The sequence below is a fragment of the Hyperolius riggenbachi genome, chromosome 12 (genome assembly GCF_040937935.1).
Source record: "Hyperolius riggenbachi isolate aHypRig1 chromosome 12, aHypRig1.pri, whole genome shotgun sequence".
NCBI classification, from domain to species: Eukaryota; Metazoa; Chordata; class Amphibia; order Anura; family Hyperoliidae; genus Hyperolius; species Hyperolius riggenbachi.
The window spans coordinates 51926844-51945886 of NC_090657.1; the positions used below are offsets into that span (position 1 = coordinate 51926844).

The 19043-nt window shown below is 45.9% G+C and overlaps 1 protein-coding gene across 5 annotated transcripts in view; it reads left to right on the forward strand.

Annotated features, from left to right (window-relative positions):
* Positions 1 to 19043, forward strand: part of RBM39 (RNA binding motif protein 39) — a 63096-nt gene that overhangs the window by 1617 nt on the left and 42436 nt on the right. For 3 of the 5 annotated variants that reach the window (XM_068263947.1, XM_068263950.1, XM_068263952.1), the window contains 2 exons: positions 4640 to 4683; positions 5895 to 5976. The exons of 1 other annotated variant lie outside the window; for it this stretch is intronic. The gene's annotated coding sequence lies outside the window, so the exon portion shown is untranslated. The remainder of the gene's footprint in view (positions 1 to 4639; positions 4684 to 5894; positions 5977 to 19043) is intronic. One more of the 5 variants, XM_068263948.1, reaches the window with a different exon arrangement.

The window sequence follows — 19043 nt, forward strand, 5'->3', positions numbered from 1 at the left end:
ACGCGGATGGCGTGCGTTCGTACGCATTGCGGTCCACATGCGTTGCGGTCCGCACTTTGTAGTCTGAACGGGCCCTTCAGGTTCCTTAAACTTACCTAGACTCCACAACCCTGCATGCAACTGTATGAATATACAATGTGTGATGAATCCTGATGCAGTAAATTACTTGGCCAGGTCCTTTGGAGTCTACTATAAAGGGGTTCTGACATATACTCAATTGGAAGTTTATTGCCGTATACCAGGATTTGTTGTACATTTTAAATTCATACAGGCACATGGTTGGGACACAGGGACTGAGTTTACTATAGCCAGAAGTTTATTTTGAAAGATAATTATGATATTCTGCCTACTGTAACTAAACATTTTAGCATTGTAGATTTACTCATCTGCTTATCTTTGTTCATGTGTAGTCCTTAGTTGCAGGTGTGTGTATGTGGTACTTTTCCAGCTGCTATACCTGTGTTGAGTTGACATGGTTTCTTAAATTTATTAGGGTTTTGTTTTTTTGCATTTCTAAGCACTGGAGTAAGGGAAAATGTGCATGTGATCTTTGCACAGAACTTATCAGATTTGGAAGGTAATGATTAACTGACTGCTCAGTAGCTTTTAAATTTTGGTTAGCTCTGTGCAAAGTTCCTGTTCATTGAAAAACTGGAGAAGTTGAATGTTCATCTATAGTATTGATCTCTTTATGAATCATGGTTTTTATGGGCCGTAGTGGTTTTTTTTTTTTGTGTGTGTGGTTAGTCTCCCGTCAGTGGCAGTTGTCGTTTAAATATATTTATACATGTATTAATTTAAAGGGAAGGTTCAGGGACTATCCGAAAAAAATAAAAATCCCCATCCACTTACCTGGGGCTTCCTCCAGCCCGTGGCAGGCAGGAGGTGCCCTCGGCGCCGCTCCGCAGGCTCCCGGTGGTCTCCGGTGGCGCGCTCGACCTGCGCAGTACAGCCCGGAGGACGTCCGATGACGTCAGCGCGCCGGCGTGGGACGCAGAAGTGCCCGGGCCTTGGAGCGCAGAAGAGCCCGACCTGGCCGCCGGCCTGGCCAGGTCGGGCGCGCCACCGGAGACCACCGGGAGCCTGCGGAGCGGCGCCGAGGGCACCTCCTGCCTGCCACGGGCTGGAGCAAGCACCAGGTAAGTGGATGGGGATTTTTATTTTTTTCGGATACTCCCTGAACCTTCCCTTTAAGGTGTGACATTAAAAGTATAACTTTATGTAGGACTAGTTCATTCTGAAAAGTGAAAGTAATAAAACTGACAGCTAAGTTTCTGAACTTGACGTGCTCTGTTGTAGAGGTGATCAGACTTTTTGGGAGCTAACTTAATGGATAACGAAGAGAAGCTTTTAATGCATTTACCATATGTTATCCCTTAGATTTATTCAGCACCAATATATGCTGTGTATGTTCTAGTCATCTTCGTCAGGCTTCCCTGTGAAACGGCTGTAAGGCCAAAGGTTTGAGGTTTGACGCATGTATGTTTTGATGGTGTTGGAAGCTAAATAAAAAAGTGACTTGCATATCAATCGGTGCCTGGAACTTTCACTACTTTTTTTTGATGTTCTGAATATCTGCAAATCCAGAGGCACGATTGTCCTTGCACCTTATGCTGGGCATACACTGCATACTGGGTAGGCTTATCAATCGAGCCTGATGGCTCGGTTGATAATATCCAACAGGTCCGATGACCTGCCGGATAGATTCCCCGCCGGCGGACAATGGCGGGGAATCGAGCAGCTGTAAAGGAGCGCCAGCGGGGACAAGCGGGAATCGATCTGTGGGGGCCGATTCGGCGGCTAATTGGCCACCGGATCGAGCAGTGTATGCCCAGCATAAGGGCTGGTTCAGACGGACGTTTGGAGGCGTCGCGTTAGTTGGCGTCGCGGCGTCAATGCGTTCGGGCTTTTAGCAGCGTTCGCATTGCGTTCAGATGCGGTCGCGTTTTTTCTTCCCCTAGGGGGACATTACCCGTCGCGGTTAACCGCCCCTGGAAGCAACTTGTAGCTTCCAGGGGCTCCTTGAACGCCAGTGAAAATCGGGACCCGAACGCTGCGTTCGTGCAAACGCGCGTAAAAGCTTGGTACAAACGCTCCCATTCACTTGAATGGGAGCGTTTAACGCCAAGCCCTGACCGCTGGCAGTAAACGCTCTGCAAGCGTCCGTCTGAACCAGCCCTAAGGCTCCTGTGCTGCCAGTTGTGACATCTGGCGCTGATTTTTCTGCCTTTATACAAGTATGTGCTAGTCATCTGTTGTCACAGGCTATTTTTTTTTTCTTCCTCATACAGTACTGGGCATAATAGCAGCTGTAATGTAAACATATTTCATGTGCTGATCAGCTTGCATGATGTTTTTTTTATTCAATAATACGTAGAAGTAGGAACGGTCGCTGTGGGGGAGCCATGGTAGTCTGTGTGACAGACAAGACCTTGAGCCGAATGGTGCAGTGTCATAGGATCAATACCAATGTTCTCCCCAGAATTTTTTTTCCAGGGGGTTGGCATGAAATAGTAGCCGGGTGGGGCAATGAGAGAATGCAGGGCTGGTGCTTCTGTGCGCAACTCTGCTTATAGGAGGTGAGCCGATGACAGCCGGGTGTTCATCAAAACTAGCCGGGTGGAGCACCCGGCTAAAAGAGCCTGAGGAGAACACTGAATACAAGAGTAGATATACTATGGGTTGCAGAAGCTGCAACCACCATATTTCGCCTACGGGGAGAACACCTTCCCCTTTCAGTACTGCAGGTCCTGCCAGAACTGGGTGAGCACTCTCCTGGGGTCCTTACTGGCTGTGGATGGCCCCACACTAATAGGAAGGACACCTCCAAAGGAAGTGTAGTGGCTAATGAAGGGTGGAGGCGCCCAAAAATAATTATCTCTTGAGTATATGTTTTAAAGACATAAATACATGATATATCTTACCTCTCCCGACGAACCAACCCAGAAAAACTAGGGTTTAACTCATATAAGGTTTATTTAATCACAGTTAAAAAAAAAATGCGTTTTTCGGGTCTCTGCCTGCTTTCTCTGGTCAGTAAAGTGCCTTAGGAAATTCAGTTTGCAGCCTGGGCACCAAAATTAGCTTACCTCTAGCTTTGCTAGGCTATTAATAGTGACCTGATTAAAATGGTTTCAATCAAAAAAATATAGCCTAGCAAAGCTAGAGAGAGGCTAATTTTGGTGCCCCGACTGCAAACTGAATTTCTTAAGGCAGATTATTGACCTGAGGAAGCGGACAGAGACCCAAGAAATGCGTTGTCTTTTTAAATTGTGCTTGAATAAGCCATACCTGATCCAAACCCTTGCTTTTCTGGGTTGGTTCATATGGAGAGGTAAGATACCTCATGTATTTGTCTTTATAATGTATACTCTAAGAGATTTATTTTTTGGCAGCTCCACCCTTCTTCATTTTTATCCAATAAGGTCAACAAGTCTAATCAGTATAACCAGTTAAAGAGACTCTGAAGCAAGTCTAAATTCACTTTTTTAACTTGTAGCTTCAAGAACTAAAAGCCCTGATAAACCGCTGCTATCCTGTGGCAAAACAAGGGGTTTGTCCCCCCCCCCCCCCCAAATCCCTCCTGCAAAATCCACGACTTTCTAGGTTGTGGATTTTGCTGCCCCGGGAGGCAGAGCTTTCAGCTGCAGCTCTGCCTCCATGCGCGTCAATTGCTGCGCGGATCGCCACCTCTCCCCCGCCCTTCTCTGTGAAGGATTGGGAGAAGCGGGGATTGACGCGCTAAGAGGCAGAGCTACAGCCATAAGCTCTGCCTCAACAGGAAGCGCTCCCCGGAGTTAGGAGAGGGGATTTGGGGGGTATAAACCCCTCGTTTTTGCCACAGGATAGTGGCAGTTTAGAAGAGCTTATACCTTATAAACTTTTCAGTTTTGTGTAAGTCTTTATCCCCTTTGTAGTTATATATGGACTTCCTTTTTGGACAGGAAGTTAAGGATTTTCGCTCATATGTTGGTTACAGCAGTGAAAACAAAGCCCCATCCACACAATTACGATTCTATTTACGACCCAAATAAATCTAACATGTCCGATCAGGATTCGATTCATTTCGATTTGCCATTGTTTTGCAATGGCAAATTGAATCGAATCTAATCTTGATTGGACATGTCGGATTTAATCTGATCGTAAATTGAATCGCACAAAGAATCGTATCGTGTAGATTGGGCTTTAAAGCTTTGTCCATACATAGTTAGCTAACATTCAGATGTGATTCTCAGTAGGCCTGCTCATCTATCATCACTTGATTTGATCTGGAGGGACATAAGCAGCCCATAGTGGCAGCTGTTATTTGACTGTAATATTTTTAGAAATTATGTGCAGTATTAAGCATTGACAAGCTCATGTGTTGTGATTAAGTGTTATGTCTTGAATTATTTAGTGCAATCCGAGAGCAAACTCTATAAGCCTTTAATAGCAGCTGTTGCTTGTTTTCACACACAACTACATAAGTTTTATATATTATCTGCACTATTATTAATGACCAGCAAATAGATTATTTGCTTGTCTAATTGCGTTTGACAGGGAATAGAAAGCTCATGATAGTGGTTTGATTTTACTTTCTTAAAATATTCTTATTATCCTATTGGTGTTTTTCAGTTTGTATCCTATGTTTGTTTTATAGTGCGTATCTTGTATTTATTGCTGACAGAGGCCACGCAGTAAGTGGTAGGTTTTGCTTTTTCCTCATGTCTCTTAACTATATGTTGTTAATATTTAATCCTCATTAGGCCTTGTCCAGTACTCTCTTATCTAGTGGACTCTGAAATACAAGGTGTCTAATACTTATGTGCCAGTTTAATGATGCCTTAAAATGAAATTCCTCTGCTGGGGAAAATGATTCCCTCTATGCCATCTACTTATCAAGGACTGTAGAAACTGTTTCACCTACCGGTCCTGTGTTTTATGCACAACGGCAACCAATCAAAGAAAGCTAGAAAGTGCTAAGGTGTAAGTGTCAACCTCAGGTAATTAAAGCAAACCTTTGAGTAGGAAAAAGTTGTAGGCTACATTCAGTGGCAGTTGAGTTCCCTGTGACTGCAGTAACGGTTTGGGACAGCGGCACCGCACTTTATGCTTGCATTGTCAGCTACAGTGAAGCAGTTTGTCAGTGTCATTTAGTCAGTATGCCTCACTTTTACTCTTATCTGTAGTGCGCTATGATGCCGCAACGCTTCCGCTGCACTGTGAATGTCGCATAGGTGGTGCATTGCAATGCTTTAAGCTGTATTACAAAGTGGCCATTTCACCACATCACTTTGAACTTGGCCTCAAAACAAGATATATACCTAAGTAGTGGGAACCTTCTGGATGACCCAGAGGCTTGCTAGATCCTCCAAGCCCACCACTGATGGCATGGACCCTCTTCATCACTGTGGGCACACTCCTCATGGTGTGCAAAAAGCACCACTCTGGTTATGGGCAAGTAAGACCAGTCTGCTAATGCCCAGTAGCACTTGGTAAGTCGTGGTCAAGTGTATTTGTGCTGCTAGGCATATGCGGGTCGTATGCACTGTTGTGCTGTATGGTTCTGCTTGTATAAGAATGGATGCACGGCCACAAAAGCATATTTTAACAAGTAGTTGCTGACTATGCTTAGTGTGACCATGTGCTGGAACGGTGGGCTACATGGTGATTGGGTGTCTTGAGACTTTCCTCTACTGAGGTTAGTATTTAATTGGAACCTGCTTTAGGTATGCGTTAAAATATAAATAACTTTTTCCTCTGCATTTTTTCATAATAGATGGTTTCTCATATTTACACAGTATATATTTAGCACCTAGCAACTGAAAAAGTGCTAAAAGTAGTTTAAGCGGAAATACAGTCTGGAGCATCATAAAGTAAAAACTTGTTTGTCTTCTCTTAATTTGCCCATACAGTTATCCTACCTTTTTCCACAAGTATAAAAATCACAAGTCCCTCAGCTCAAAGAACAGCATTGCTAGGAGACTGCCTTTGCAGGTATAGTATACCATCAAGTTCATTCAGAAATTTGTGAGAAGATCTGTATAACTACAGGATGCATTGAATCCTTAAAAAAATGCTGTTTCTCAAGTCTTATCAACTGTTATTAGGCCTCACAGGAGGCTGAGATCAGTGAATTCACCTCCTGTCAGGGGCTTCCTCTGCATTTTCCTCTGTAGCCACTGATGCAATCGCTCCATGATTACTACCAAACTGATGCAAGCAACGATTTGCGATAGAAACGCTGCTAGTGGGACCTCTGCCATCTGGATCCAATGCCAAAGAGCACGTTGTGGATCCCAGCCCTTAAAGTGAGATGGAACAATTGTGTGTGTTTGTGTATATATATACAGGAAGTCCTCGGGTTACGTACGCCCAACTTACAACCGGCCCGATCCTGTCACGATGTCGTCATTTCCTCATGGGGGAAGTTTGAAGAAGCGGCTTCAAACTTCCCATAAGTGCCGGCGCATGTCCATAGCAGTGTTGGACTCGCCTCCGAACGAGTCCAACGCTGTCTCTGTCCTCCTCTCGCCACATCCAGCTCCCTCTTGCCACGTACAGCACGGCTTCACTTCCGATATGTCATGTGACATACAGGAAGCGGTGCTGTGCGCGGCTAGAGGGAGCTGGATGCGGCGAGAGGAGGACAGAGACAGCGTTGGACTCTATCGGGGGGGAGGGGGGCAAAGAGGATGCAGCTCAGAGGGGACAGATGCAGCACAGAGGGGGCAAAGAGGAGGCTGCACAGAGGGGGCACAGCAGGAAGTACAAACGGAGGCACAGAGGGATAAACAGGCACAGAGGGGGACACTGGAGGCAAAGGGGGGCACATAAAATGCAAAGGGGACAGAGATGGCACATTGTTTCGTCTTAAGCACAGATTCAGGTTAAGAACGAGCCTACAGTCCCTATCTCGTTCGTTAACCGGGGACTACCTGTACATATATACACACACTAATAATAATTCCAGTAATTTTTATGGTGCTTTTCTCCTGTCTGACTCAAAGTGCTTGCATGCTAGCCACTAGAGCGCAATCAGGCAGTAGCCGTTAGGGAGTCTCGCCCAAGAACTCCTTTCTGATTAGGTGTTAGCTTACTGAATTAGGAAGAGCTGAGAGAGGCAGAGGTCTTAAATATTAGTCTTCTGCCACCAGTCACTGCTATTGTGACTTGGCAGCTGACCAGGCTTAGGGTGGCATCGGGCAGGATGTGGCTTGAAGAAGGGGACCCACGGGGAGGAGGAAGAAAATGGCAACGCATCCATATGCCGGCTGCATCCGAATTGACCAGCTGCATAGATGTGCAAAGCCGGAAACACTGGCAGGGCGCACACGCACGCACCCAACGCAAGTGTCCTTTTTTTTTTTTTTAAGGGACTAGTGAAATGTGCACTACTTGGAGCACGGTAGCACTATCACACACGTCTGAGCAGGTTTTACTTGTTATGCTGGCTTTTCTGCATTGTTACTGCACATATTTATCTGCTTGTTGGCTTTCTATTTTGCGTATGTTTTATTTACTGTAACCCATGGCCATACATTAAAGTGCAAATCTAGTTAAAGTTTTTAGTCCCTATTGGGCTTCCAAATAAGATATTTCAATGCTGTGGTTCAGTAGAACCTTGCTTGGGACAGCAGACTGGCACTATGGTGGCAGAGCTGCCTGGTATTTTTCGCCATAGTGCCCCTTTAAAGAGAACCAGAGATAAAGCACCATCATGTATTCACACACACACGCGCGCGCACACACACACTCTTATTTGACCCCTCACTGATTTTGTAAGTTTGTCCAATGACAAAGAAATGAAAAGTCTCAGAACAGTATCATTTCAATGGTAGGTTTTTTTTAACAGTGGCAGATAGCACATCAAAAGGAAAATCGAAAAAATAACCTTAAGTAAAAGATAGCAACTGATTTGCATTTCATTGAGTGAGTTTTTGAACCCTCTAACAATAAAAGACTTAATACTTAGTGGAAAAACCCTTGTTTGCATGCACAGAGGTCAAACGTTTCTTGTAATTGATGACCAAGTTTGCACACATTTTAGGAGGAATGTTGGTCCACTCCTCTTTGCAGATCATCTCTAAATCCCTAAGGTTTCGAGGCTGTCTCTGTGCAACTCTGAGCTTGAGCTCCCTTCATAGGTTTTCTATTGGATTAAGGTCCGGAGACTGACTAGGCCACTCCATGACCTTAATGTGCTTCTTCTTGAGCCACTCCTTTGTTGCCTTTGCTGTATGTTTTGGGTCATTGTCATGCTGGAACACCCATCCACAACCCATTTTCAGTTTCCTGGCAGAGGGAAGGAGGTTGTCGTTCAGGATTTCACGATACATGGCTCCGTCCATTTTCCCGTTAATGCGATTAAGTTGTCCTGTGCCCTTAGCAGAAAAACACCCCCAAAGCAAAATGTTTCCACCCCCATGCTTGACGGTGGGGATGGTGTTTTGGAGGTCATAGGCAGCATTTGTCTTCCTCCAAACACAGCGAGTTGAGTTAATGCCAAAGAGCTCTATTTTGGTCTCATCAGACCACAGCACCTTCTCCCAGTCACTCACAGAATCATTCAGGTGTTCATTGGCAAACTTCAGACGGGCCTGCACATGTGCCTTCTTGAGCAGGGGGACCTTGCGAGCCCTGCAGAATTTTAATCCATTGCGGTGTAATGTGTTTCCAATGGTTTTCTTGGTGACTGTGGTCCCTGCTAATTTGAGGTCATTCACTAACTCCTGCCGTGTAGTTCTAGGATGCTTTTTCACCTTTCTCAGAACCATTGACACCCCACGAGGTGAGATCTTGCGTGGAGCCCCAGAGCGAGGTCGATTGATGGTCATTTTGTGCTCCTTCCATTTTCGAACAATCGCACCAACAGTTGTCACCTTCTCTCCCAGCTTCTTGCTAATGGTTTTGTAGCCCATTCCAGCCTTGTGCAGGTCTACAATTTTGTCTCTGACATCCTTGGACAGCTCTTTGGTCTTTCTCATGTTGGAGAGTTTGGAGTCTGCTTGATTGATTGATTCTGTGGACAGGTGTCTTTTATACAGGTGACTAGTTAAGACAGGTGTCCTTAAAGGAAAACTTAAGTCAGAAAAAAAAATGACATTTGCTCACCCGGGGCATCCCTCAGCCCCCCGAAGCTGGATGGTGCCCTCGCAGCCCCGCTCCGATCGTCCTGTCCCCGCCGGCGGCTACTTCCGGGTTCGGCGACAGCCGCCGACAGGCTGGGAACGCGGCTGATTTTCCGCGTTCCCAGCTGCTGTCACCCTCTATGCTGCTATAGCGTATATATATATCTCTATCTATCATAGAGGGTGATATAGCAGCTGGGAACGCAGAAAATCAGCCGCGTTCCCAGCCTGTCGGCGGCTGTCGCCGAACCCGGAAGTAGCAGCCGTCTATATAGACGCTATAGCAGCATAGAGGGTGATAGCAGCGGCTGGGAACGCGGAAAATCAGCCGCGTTCCCAGCCTGTCGGCGGCTGTCGCCGAACCGGAAGTAGCCGCCGGTGGGGACAGGAGGATCGGAGCGGGGCTGCGAGGGCACCATCCAGCTTCGGGGTGCTGAGGGATGCCCCAGGTGAGTAAATGTCATTTTTTTTTTTATTTGACTTAAGTTTTCCTTTAATGAGGGTGACTAATTGAGTAGAAGTGTCTAACCACTCTGTGGGAGCCAGAACTCTTAATGGTTGCAGTGTTCTCCCCAGAATTTTTTTCCAGCCGGGTGGCATGAAATAGTAGCCGGGTGGCATGAAAAAGTAGCCGGGTGGGTCAAGTTGAAAATGCAGGGCAACTCTGCTTACAGCATAGGAGGAGGTGAGGAAGTGAGCCGATGACAGCCGGGTGGTCATCAAATCTAGCTGGGTGGAGCACCCGGCTAAAAGAGCCTGGGGAGGACACTGGGTTGGTAGGGGTTCAAAAACTTATTTCACTCAATGAAATGCAAATCAGTTGCTATCTTTTATTTAAGGTTACTTATTTCGATTTTCCTTTTGATGTGCTATCTGCCACTGTTAAAATAAACCTACCATTGAAATGACTGTTCTGAGACTTTTCATTTTTGTCATTGGACAAACTTACAAAATCAGTGAGGGGTCAAATAATTATTTCCTCCACTGGTATCTATCTATCTATCTATCTAGGCTGTGGAGTCGGTACAAAAATCCACCGACTCCTCAGTTTGGGATTACTCCAACTCCTCTAATTTGCATATTACAATCTTGTTGATTGAAAGTATGTAACATGAAATTCGTCTCTTAACTGCCAACGCTTAGGAATTTTAAAGACAACTGAAGTGAGAAGGATATGGAGACTGCCATATTTATTCCCTTTAGTCATAGACAACTGAAGTGAGAAGGATATGGAGACTGCCATATTTATTCCCTTTAGTCATAGACTAAAACTAGTCCTTGGTAAGAGTACTTGTAACAGGTACAGACAGGAACAAAGAACATCTATCAGGCCCTAGGCAAGGTAACTGTGGGTACATGTAAGAGAGATGTGCAGGTACTCTGCAGGGAAATGAGGCTATTCGTCATGTACAATCTGAACCAGGTGTATGGGTGATAGACAACACCTCTGTGTTCAATGTGCACAACATTCTCAGTGGATTTCCTGCAGCTCTGTGGGGAGTGCATATGTAGAGTATAGTACTACTGTGTAACAAAGTAAACCTGAGACAGATAAAATTAAAGTTTTATACATACCTGGGGCTTCCTCCAGCTCCCTTCAGGCTAATCAGTCCCTCACTGTCCTCCTCTGCCACCTGGATCTTCTGCTATGACTATTGCTTCATACACACTTGAGATAAAAGTCTTTGGAAAAGGCAAGATCACAGACCAATTTTACCCCCTTTCATGTAGTATGAGAGCCATACTCTACACAGTCTATTCTATGGAGCTGCACTCCCCATCAGATAAAATCTTTGCAAGATGCTCTGCACAAAGATGCCTGTACACACTCAAAAGATCATTATCTGCAAAAGATCTGTTCCTGCAAAAGATCCATTCCTGCAAAATGCATTCATAGTCTATGAGATCTGCAGATCATCATACACACTTGGTTTAACAGACAATCATCTGCAGATCAGATTCACCAGGGTGGATTTTCAGATCTGCAGATGATTGCCAGATATGCAGATGAAGTCTGTTAAACAAGGTGTGTATGATGATCTGCAGATCTCATAGACTATGAATGCATTTAGCAGGAATGGATATTTTGCAGGAACAGATCTTTTGCAGATAATGATGTTTTGAATGTGTACAGACATCTTTGGGCTGGTGCACACCGAGCGGCTTTTTCAGCGTTTTTGCAGCCGCTTGCGGCTGCGGATCCGCTTGGTCAATGTATCTCAATGGGGTGGTGCACACCAGAGCGGGAGGTGTTTTGCAGAAACGAATCCTCCCGGGGTGAGGCATTTTTTGGATTGCGGATGCGTTTCTGCCTCAATGTTAAAGAGGAACTGTAACGAAAAAACGGCCCCTGGGGGGTACTCACCTCGGGTGGGGGAAGCCTCAGGATCCTAATGAGGCTTCCCACGCCGTCCTGCGTCCCTCGGGGGTCTCGCTGTAGCCCTCCGTACAGCGGTGACGTAATATTTACCTTTGCAGGCTCCTGCGCAGGCGCTCTGGCTGCTTTCGCTCCGAAGGAGGCGGAAATACCCGATCGCCGTCGGGTCCGCTCTACTGCGCAGGCGCAAGTCTCCGGCGCCTGCGCAGTAGAGCGGACCCGACTGAGATCGGGTATTTCCGCCTCCTTCGGAGCGAAAGCAGCCACAGCGCCCCCGCTGGAGCCTGCAAAGGTAAATATTGAATTGAACAGTCGGCACAGTCGCCGGCTGTTCGGAGGGCTGCAGCGAGACCTCCGTGGGACAGAGGACGGCGTGGGAAGCCTCATTAGGATCCTGAGGCTTCCCCCACCCGAGGTGAGTACCCCCCAGGGGATCTTTTTGTTGTTACAGAGTCTCTTTAAGTATAGGAAAAACGCAAACCGCTCTGAAACGCCTGTTCAGAGCGGTTTTGCCGGCGTTTTTGTTACAGAAGCTGTTCAGTAACAGCTTTACTGTAACAATATATGAAATCTACTACAGCAAAACCGCTTCGCAAAACGCTAGCTGAAACGCTACAGAAAAATAAGAAAAAGCTTTTCAAAATCTGCTAGCATTTTGCGGATCTGCTAGCGGTTTTTGGTGTGCACCAGGCCTTTGTGTGCAGCATCCTGCAAAGATTTTATCTGATGGGGAGTTCAGCTCCATAGAATAGACTGTGTAGGTGTGGCTCTCATACTATATGGACTGGGGTAAAATTGGTCTGTGATCTTTCATTTTCCAAAGACTGTTCTCTCAAGCAGGGCTGTGGAGTTGGTCCAAAAATCCACCGACTCCGACTCCTCAGTTTAGGATTCCACCGACTCCGACTCCTCTAATTTGCATATTACAATTTTGTTGATTAAAAGTATGTAACATGAAATTCGTCTCTTAACTGCCAACGCTTAGGAATTTTACAAGACAACTGAAGTGAGGATATGTAGACTACTATATTTATTCCCTTTAGACTAAAACTAGTCCTTGGTAAGAGTACTTGTAAAAGGTACAAACCGGAACAAAGAACATCTATCAGGCCCTAGGCAATGTAAGTGTGGGTACATGTAAGAATGATGTGCAGGTACTCTGCAGGGGAATGAGGAGGTTGTAAACAGACAACACCTCTGTGTTCAATGTGCACAGCATTCTCAGTGGATTCCCTGCAGCTCTGTGGGGAGTGCATATGTAGAGTATAGTACTACTGTGTAACAAAGTAAACCTGAGACAGATGAAATTAAAGTTTTATACATACCTGGGGCTTCCTCCAGCCGCCTTCAGGATAATCAGTCCCTCGTTGTCCTCATCCGCCACCTGGATCCTCTGCTTAGAGTCCAGGTACTTGTGCCAGTCAGGCGTAGTGCGCATGCACACACTCCGCCGCCAGGAGCATACTACACCTGTGCAGCACTATTGCGCAGGTGCAGAATGTTCCTGGCTGTGGAAGCGGCATGTGGCCGGACAGCGCTGACTGGCTGAATTACCAGGACTCATAGCAGAAGATCCGGGTGGTGGAGGACAGCGAGGGACTGATTAGCCTGAAGGGGGCTGGAGGAAGACCCATGTATGTATAAAACTTTACTTTTCATCCGTCTCAGTTACCCTTTAATTTGTAGTCACCAAACCAAATTTTAACCAGCTGAGCGGTCTGGACGAGCTCAGCTCGTCCAACACCGCCAGCGGCTGCCGCTCAGGCCCTGCTGGGCCGATTTTGATGAAATAAAAAGCAGCACACGCAGCCGGCACTTTGCCAGCCGCGTGTGCTGCCTGATCGCCGCCGCTCTGCGGCGATTCGCCGCGAGCAGCGGCGAAAGAGGGCCCCCCTAGCCGCCTGAGCCCTGCGCAGCCGGAACAAAAAGTTCCGGCCAGCGCTAAGGGCTGGATCGGAGGCGGCTGACGTCAGGACGTCGGCTGACGTCGATGACGTCACTCCGCTCGTCGCTATGGCGACGATATAAGCAAAACAAGGAAGGCCGCTCATTGCGGCCTTCCTTGTTTATTATGGGCGCCGGAGGCGATCGGAAGATCGCCTCCGGAGCGCCCTCTAGTGGGCTTTCATGCAGCCAACTTTCAGTTGGCTGCATGAAATAGTTTTTTTTTTATTTAAAAAAAAACCTCCCGCAGCCACCCTGGCGATTTAATCAGAACGCCAGGGTGGTTAACAACATATCAAATTATTTGATTTCATCAGCAAAGGGAGTGCATACATTTGCATAAATCAGCATCAATGCAGAATTATTTCCATCTCGTTGACCATCTCTATTAGTGACACAGCTACACATCAGGCTTTATTCTTACAGCATAGATGTTATTTAGTATATATAAGAGATTCCTGTGTACACATCATATAAACAGTCACAATCAGATATGTATATCTGACCTTAAAAATACGGGGACTGCTTTATTGAAGCAGCACAAATAACTAATTTTGATTGGTTTATTTCATTTTTGTGGACTAAGCACAGCTATTACTGTATATATACATTATTTTTCATGACTATTATCTGAGAAATAGAACATTTTATCATATTTTCTATTTTAATTACAGTTACAAATTCATTAGGAGTCGGAGTCGGTGCATTTTTTCCCGACTCCGACTCCAAGCACCCAAAATTGCCCGACTCAGACTCCACGACTCCGACTCCACAGCCCTGATCTCAAGTGTGTATGAAGCATGAGTCCAGGTGCTTGAGCCAGTCTGGCATAGTGCGCATGCACACACTCCACCGCCGGGAGCATACTACACATGCGCAGCACTATTGTGCAGGTGCAGAACGCTCCTGGCTGTGGAAGCGGCATGCGGCCAGACTGCGCTGACTGGCTGAATTACCAGGACTCATAGCAGAAGATCCAGGTGGTGGAGGTGGACAGCGAGGGACTGATTATCCTAAAGGGGGCTGGAAGATGCCCCAGGTATTATAAAACTTTTCTTTTCATCCTTCTCAGGTACCATTTAATTCGTAGTCACCAAACCAAATGTTAACATTTCAAATTATTTGATTTCATGAGCAAAGAGTACATTTGCATAAATCAGAATCAACGCAGAATTATTTCCATCTCATTGACCATCTCTATTAGTGACACAGCTACACATCAGGCTTTATACTTACACATAGATGTTTTTTAGTATATATAAGAGATTCCTGTGTACACATCAAATATACAGTCACAATCAGATGTGGTACTTTAAAAATACGGGACTGCTTTATTGAAGCAGCACAAGTAACTAATTTTGATTGGTTTATTTCATTTTTGCGTACTAAGCACAGCTATTACTGTATATATAATTTATTTATGATGACTATTATCTGAGAAATAGAACATTTTATTATATTTTCTATTTTAATTACAGTTTAAATTCATTAGGAGTCGGTGCATTTTTTCCCCGACTCCGACTCACCCAAAATTACTCCGACTCCACAGCTCTGATATATATATCAATGGGAACATGACAGTAAACACCTACTCTGCTCTGTTTCATTTTTCACTGCACAGTCTTGCCTCTTATCATCCCTGATAAAATCCCCAACTGAGCATTCAGTTTGGCTTTGCTTTGCTAAGAGGATACGTAGAAGGAAAGCAGAGCCACAAGGGGGCAGGCTTGGGCTTGAAGACAGAAGACTGACTCAGCTATAATCACTTTGGGGCAAAGCTAGACTGAATGCTCAGTTGGGGATTCTTATCAGGGCTGATAACAGGCAGACTGGGCAGTGAAAAATGAAACCGAGCAGAGTAGGTGTTTACTGTCATGTTCCCATTGATATGTATGATAAAATACATGAGGGTGCTTCGTCTCTGGTTCTCTTTATTCTATTTGTCGCATGTAGAAGAGCATGGCTGCATTGCACAGACGCAAGGGCCACCTGCGCATTAGCACAGAGCAGCTCGTTAATGGCTATTTCCGCTGTGCATGAACATCCCTGTGCTACTGCACAGATGTATGCCATCATTGCTTCTGCACAGTGCAGCCGTGCTTTTTCAAGAATAGTAGTGCGGACACAAAGGGGGTCCCAGCGACCAGCGGTGGGCTCAGGAGGAATCGAGAAGCCTCTGGATCCTCTGAGGTAAGTATCTAACTCCCTTTTTTTTTTCCCCCTCAGTTTTACTTTAAGGCTAATTTCACACCAGGACGTTGCGTTAGAGGGGGCGTTAAGGTCGCATAACGTCCCCCTAACTCAACGCCTGGTGGTGCTGGATCTGGACGTCAGAGTGAGCCGCGTTGTGCAGCTCACTCTGGCGTCAGTGATGCGCACTCTTGTGCGCATGCGGCATCACGTGGTCCCACCGGCCAATCGACGCACAGAGCGGCTGCTCCAGGAAGTAAACACTGCACGTCATAACGTGCAGTGCATATTAATTAGCCATGTGCCTGGCCGCTCTCCGCTCCTCCCCAACATTACTGAGCATGTGCAAGCAGTCTAACGCGGCTCAGCCGTGTCCAAAGTACTGCATGCAGTACGTTGTCTTGTGACGCAGCGTAATGTAACGCAACGTCCGCACTGTGAACAGCCCCATTGATTTTTCATTACTGTGCGGTGGGCTGCGTTACAGGCTGCTCTAACGTGCGCCTGTAACGTCCCACTGTGAAACCAGCCTAAAGGATACGTCAAAGATGAAGAAAAACATGAGATCTACTTACCTGGGGCTTCCTCCAGCCCCTGGCAGCTGATCTGTCTTTCACCGCAGCTCCGGTGTCCCGGGATCCCCTTTGTTGGAGATGCTGACCTCGCGATTGTGCTTACATAGCCTGAAGTGTTCTGCGCAGAAGTATTGCGTCTGTGCAGAATACTCCAGGCCGGCATTTCCAATGAAGGGGAGCCCGGGCGATGGACAGATCGGCTGCCAGGGGATGGAGGAAGCCCCAGGTAAGTAAATTATTTATTTATTTATTTTCACCTCGGACGTATCGTTTAAAACTCACCACAACACGTTTGGCATAATCTAGCTTTTACTGCAAATGTCATCTTGCGTATTGCACAGTGGTTCATGTTGAAAGATTTTACCTACTTCTAGTAGCAGCTAAACATAAATTTTAAAACTGGTCTGTGGAGTCGGATCAATTTTTTGGGTACCTGGAGTATGAGCCAGTTGAATTTTGTACCCACTTCACAGCCCTGCTTCAAAACCACTTCACCAAAATAAGAATCCTGTGTGTAAATAAAAAAATAATAATAATAAAAAAAAGTACAGACTGGACAAATCCCAGGAACTTTGTTTGCCATGACTCCTTGAAAACTGGGTAGAGGGGCTTGAGAACAGGTTGCATGTTGAGGATCTGAGCACATCCAAGCTGTGGCAGCCATAAGTTTCTATATTTTGCAGAAGAAAAAATGAAAGCTAAACCCAAACTAGTGCTTTAAAGGACAACTGTAATGAGAGGGGTATGGAGGCTGCCATACGGCAGTGGCTCGATAATTTACTTGTTAAGTTCAAGGCAAGACTCCCCAACACTGCAGGGTGGCCTCTTGAGCGTGTCCCAGTGGCTGTCGCTCTTGAGTGCTTTGAGTCCGACAGGAGAAAAGTGCTATACAAATATTTGCATTATTATTTCGTTTTCGACTGTACCAGTTGCCTGGCAGCCTAGCTGATCTTTGGCTGTAGTAGTATCTGAATCAAACCAGAAACAAGCATGCAGCTAATCTTGGCAGATCTGACCATGTCAAACACCAGATCTGCTGTATGCTTGTTCAGGGGCTCAGCAGGATAGCCAGGCAACTGGTATTGCTTAAATTGAAATAAATATGGCAGCCTTCATATACATTTTGCTACAGTTGTCTTTTTTTAAAGAATTGGCATTTACAATTATAGCACTCTGTTTAAATACTACGTTGCAAATTTTTTTTTTTTTTTTTGTGGTAAACATTCAATCTGATGGTTAACATAACACAGCTCTATAAAAAACATTGTGGTGTACTTTCCTTTCTCTGTGGCTGTCTGGTAGGGTACACGTTGTACTTTGGAAGGTTTGAGTTTTGTACTAGCTCTGTTTGTTTTATCTGTGATGTTTTTCCCATGGTAAACTGATTGTATGTGAATAGCACAAGTGTTGCTTAGGAGAGATGTTCATTGAGATGCAAACTGCTTGCATACAAATGTAATGTGACTTGTATGCAGCTTATACTTGGTCCAATCATATGCACTTCCTCCTAATTATGATTAGACCAGTTCCAAGCTGCATACAGTGTGCATTTAATTATTTGCACCTTTTAACCTTCTGTTTAGTGTGGTTTAATTATTAAATTTGATACATCACATACAGTATTTATAGTGAGATATACATGATGTACAAGTTCACCATTTATTGTATTACACTGTACTTAAAGGGGTACCTAAAGCCATTTACAAAAAGCCAGTTCATCCTAGGGCTTCTACCGGCCCTCTGCAGCCATACTGTGCCCGTGCCGGGACAAGCGATCCTCTGGTCCCCCACAACGACCCAGTTTCATTTTCGGCAACTCAGCCAGTCAGTAGCCACTACACCTGTGCTACCCTGGCTGCAAGCGTCCTGTGCATGCGCAGTACGAGAATCTCGTGCTGTCCATGTGCAGGACACTTCCGGCAACGGTAGCACGATCAAGGCTGCACAGGCACAGTGTCAATCGACTGGCTGAGTCGCCGAAAACGAAACTGGGTCGTGGTGGGGGACTGAAGGAATTGGTTTGTCCCGGTGCGGGCGCAGGGTGGCTGCAAGTAAGTTAAAATGTCTTTAGGTTTCCTTTAAAAATGTCCACTAAAATCATGTGGAAAGCCGGCTAATTAAATGGCATGAAGGCTAGAACACTGTTATAACATGAATTACGGTGTGATCAATAAATAATCACTTAAGCCTTATGCTTGATGTATTCCCAGTGGGCAGAAATTGAACCTGCTGATCAGTCAGGGCCCTTACATACTTTAACCACTTCAGGACCATAGGCTTACACCCCCCTAGTGACCTGGCTATTTTTTTTACGTTTTGAGATCTGCAGCTTCAAAAGCTTGCTGCAGAGCCATACAACGCATCACACAAGTGAATCCACCCCCACCTCCCTTTTCTGTCCACCAACAGAGCTTTCTGTTGGTGGGCTCTGATCTCTCCCACAATGTTTATTTATTTAAAAATTTACCTATTCCCCCGCCAGCCAATGACAGCGAGCATCAGCCTATGAGAGCCAATCGCTTCTGAGCCTCCCCAGGGGACAGCCAAGCGACATGGCTGTCCCCAGTACAGCGCTGCTGTAGATCACAGCGCTATACAATGTAAGCAGAAGGCGGTTTTGCCGTCATAAGTCTCCTAATGGCGATCGGCGCTAGGAGACTGATGGAGTGGAGGTCCGTCATTCAAGCAGAGATCTCCTGCAAAACCCCGCCCCAGGACTTGACACCTTTCAGAGTTAGGTGGTCCTGGGGCTGCCAGCTTACCGACCGCCTAACGCCGTTAAAGAACAAATGACACCCATGCCAGTGTTCTCCCCAGAATTTTTTTCCAGCCGGGTGGCATGAAAAA